The 4,090-nt window shown below is 37.6% G+C and overlaps 1 pseudogene; it reads left to right on the forward strand.

Moving 5' to 3' along the window:
• Positions 1–396: 396 nt before the first annotated feature.
• On the forward strand, positions 397–3,859 carry LOC139451890 (uncharacterized; annotated as a pseudogene).
• Positions 3,860–4,090: the final 231 nt, after the last annotated feature.

Consider the following 4,090-nt stretch of genomic DNA (forward strand, 5'->3'; position numbering starts at 1 on the left):
TTAGAAACGTCTTATTTCCCAAAAGAGTGGACTATCGGTATGATTGTTCCACTACATAAATCAGGATCACATACCGATACCAAACATTATCGAGGAATTACCCTTCTGAGTGTTTTTAGCAAAATATTTATTTATATTATTAATAAAAGGCTCACTTTTTGGTCAGATTCATATAGATAAAATTTCGGAAGAACAAGCAGGTTTTAGACAAGGGTATTCAACCACGGATGATATTTTCGTACTTAATGCGATTATTCACAAATACATGCAGAGAAAAGGTGGAAAATTTTATGCAATTTTTGTTGATTTCAAAAAAGCGTTTGATTCTGTAAACAGAAATATAACGTGGTCATTGTTTCTTTCAAATGGGGTGAGTAATAAAATGGGTAAACTATTATGCACTATTTATCAAAATGTAAAGTCATGTGTTAAAAATCGGGGAATATACTCTGATGTCTTCACATGTAACATTGGTGTACGCCAAGGCTGTATTCTTAGCCCATTCCTGTTCTGTTTTTTCATCAATGAACTAGCTGCACAAATTAAGGAAAATTGTACGGATGGTATACAGCTGCATCCAGATATTGTGAAGATATTTCTGTTGCTTTTTGCTGATGATGTAGTCCTGTTCTCTAGTACGATAAAAGGTTTACAGAATTTGATAGATCAACTGGAGCTGTACTGTTCTAATTGTAAACTCCAAGTGAACACTGAGAAAACGAAAGTGTTAGTTTTCAAAAAGGGAAATAAACTATCAAGTAGGGAAAAATGGTTCTTCAACTCACAACCGTTAAAAATTGTCACTTCTTATAAATATCTGGGAGTAACCTTCACAGGCAGATTAACGTGGAATTACCACACCAGTAATGCAGCAATGCAGGCAAAAAAGATACTAATGGGAATTTTACATAGTTTGAAAACCTTCACTTATCTCTCATATCAAACCTTTTTTAAAATATTTGATACAAAAATTACTCCAATTCTTTTATATGGAGCAGAGGTCTGGGGGCATACTGAATACAGAACTATTGAACTGGTCCATCTATATGCTTGTAAACGATTCCTTGGTGTAAAAAAACTCTACATCGAGTGTTATGGTATATGGTGAATGTGGACGTGTACCACTTTACATATTTCAACATATTAGAATTCTCAAGAATTGGTTCAAGATTCTTAAAATGCCTATTGATAGATTACCTAGAAAATGTTACAATATGATGTTATTGTATGAAAAACATGGAAGCCGCAATTGGGTATAAGATGTAAAGTCGTTATTAAATGATTGCGGCTATGGGTATGTTTGGCGTAATCAATGTGTACCAAACAATCCAGATTCATTTTTAGTATCTTTACGCCAAAGACTTAAGGATATATACTTGCAAAAATGGGCATCGCATGTTTTAAGTTCAGAAAAATGCAATTATTACAAGCTTTTCAAGACAACAATTTCCCCAGAATACTATTTGTTTGACATCAACTTTAAAAGGTTTAGAATAAGTTTAGCACAATTTAGATGCAGCTCTCATAGACTTAGGATCGAAGTAGGCAGGCATAGAAACATAGACAGAGAATTGAGAATATGTGAGCAATGTGATTTAAATGTGATTGAAGATGAGTTTCATTTTTCTGTTAGTTTGTCCAAAATACGACAACCTTAGAAGAAAATATATTGATCTGCCTGGTTATGTACATCGCACTATACAAAGATTTACAACGATCATGTCAACAACTGATAAAGATACCCTAAAAAATCTATCAATGTTCATTTATCATGCTATGTTAATTAGAATATGACCTGTTAAACGGATCTGTAACCACTCCCGAAAACAGAATTGTACTATGGGCCTGAGGCCTTTCAGTATGGAATAAAACTTATCCTATCCTATACATTAAAAGATTATACAGGTCGGCTCGGAGTCAGTATACTGTGTATCCATGATAACTGCGGCATAGTATCTCAGTGAACTAGTACTATAAAACCCTCATCAGCTCGGACTATCGGTCTCATACAAGCAGACACACACATGTTGCTATAAATCGTTAAATCGTTTACGTTAAACCCCATTTAACCTCTAAAGTTTTGATAACAGAGTTAGCACAACAAATGCTGCTGATTGGAACGCAGCCTCCACAACAATACATTTCATGAACCATTCGAGTCCAAAATGACCAATAGCCTGACCTGTAATATATGGCATTATGGCTGCCCCAGAGGCGTCTCCTATTGTACAGACACCAAGGACCAGTGGTGTTAGAGGGGTACAGGTCTTGCACCAGCTCAAGGACGCGGCCAGAAGGGGAGCAGTAAACATAGCCAATGGCATAGAACCAACCCATAAATATGTATCATTCATGGGACCAATGACAGCAACACATATTGCTGAAAGAAGCGTTCCTAAAATGCAGATATAAATAAGTGTGGATTGTTTCAGATAGCTGCTAAGTGCAGTACCTAAGATTCGTCCAAGGAGGAAAAACAACCAAAAGGCAGATGTCATTGACGCCATTCTCTGAACATCAACATCTAGACTGCCGTTAACACCATATGATGTTAAATAGGCACTATATGCATAGGGCAGTCCGCCAAAAGAGATAAATGTAATTGTTAGCAAAATGAGGAATATTACAAAAGTACATCTGGCGCTTGTTTGTGGTTGATCAAGTTCAGTGTAACCAGTTGCGATCGTAAGTGAAGTATGTCCCTCCTTGCCTAGAATTAATTGCACCATGAATCCAAGAGAAGCCGGCAAAAACAAAAGAGCCTCTATGATGTAGACAAACTGCACGTATGACTTATCACATCTGGATGTCATATTTGTTGTATCTTTATGGAACAAAAGGTGGAGGCTTTGCGCGGGTACTATAGTTTCCGTCCTTGCAGATGAGTTGTGTTGTGGAAATAGATCAAAGGTTCTGGATGCCTGTATCGTTAACGAGTTGTGATTGGGATCTCTCATTGAAGAGTTTTCCAGTGATAGACCTAAAATGGATACAGTGTTCCCTCTTTGAACAAGGAACGGTTCGGCGAGAAGAGGAGCTGTTACTCCACCCACGGACGATGCTATCAATACACCGTGCAAGATGGAGGCATTATCTGGGTAGGTGCGATTACACTGATGGATGACACCTGTAATGATAAATGTCCATTACGCCATTGCCAACAGTATCATAAATAAAATGCGGTTCGCACATCATCTGGTCCGTACCGGACAAACCAGTGACAACAACAAGAACAATATTCCACCCCTGCAGCCTATCCATATTTGTCCCCGATAATAAGACAATAATCAGGTTCTGTTTAACTACTATGCCCCAGCAACCATATGGCGTATTGAAAATTATTCCTCGTCATATACTGAAGAAAAGAGTTTAGATCATAAAATATATTTACACATCACTTCAAAATAATATCCCCCAAAATATTCAAAGTCCCTGTTAGGTATATTTTCAATGAAAGTTCCATCAAAATATAAACATGGAACCGACACTTAGATGTATCACTGTCGTCATCACTTGAAACAGTTCCTATTTTACAAAGATATGTTTTAGTATGGTAAATAATTAAGTTTGTTTCAGACTATGTCCTTTTTGCCAGACAGTATCGAAAGTCTGTATATTGGTTGCACAAACCATTATCACAGTGCCACATATTGGTGGACGAGCTGTCATTGTACGGATCACAATGTTTGTACTCACAGTTAAATCCACATGCCAGGACGGTTCCTGTTACACCAACAACAGCACATGCCACGTACAAATGCGGAGTCAGGGCCACAAGAGGTGTACTTGCAGCCCCAACCAACGCACAGACCATGAGTACCAGATCTGCATCCAGGAACTTCAGAACTATCATAGATAGAAGACAGCCAGTCCCAAAAGCAAGACCAAGGGCAAGAAAGAGGTACGACATTTCCGTCAAGTTGACTTCAAAAAGATCTTGAAGATCAAGTAGAGTTGGCCCCAGTGTGCTCACGAATCCTCCCTGAACAAAATGACCATAAAACAGTTTTAAGTAATATTTGCAACTGGAGATTAATATAAGCTCATAGTGTAGAAGGTGATAAAATAACACCTGTATATAAGGAAAGTT

The sequence above is a fragment of the Haliotis cracherodii genome, unplaced genomic scaffold, assembly GCF_022045235.1.
Source record: "Haliotis cracherodii isolate W230 unplaced genomic scaffold, xgHalCrac1.p SCAF_9, whole genome shotgun sequence".
In the NCBI taxonomy this organism is placed as follows: Eukaryota; Metazoa; Mollusca; class Gastropoda; order Lepetellida; family Haliotidae; genus Haliotis; species Haliotis cracherodii.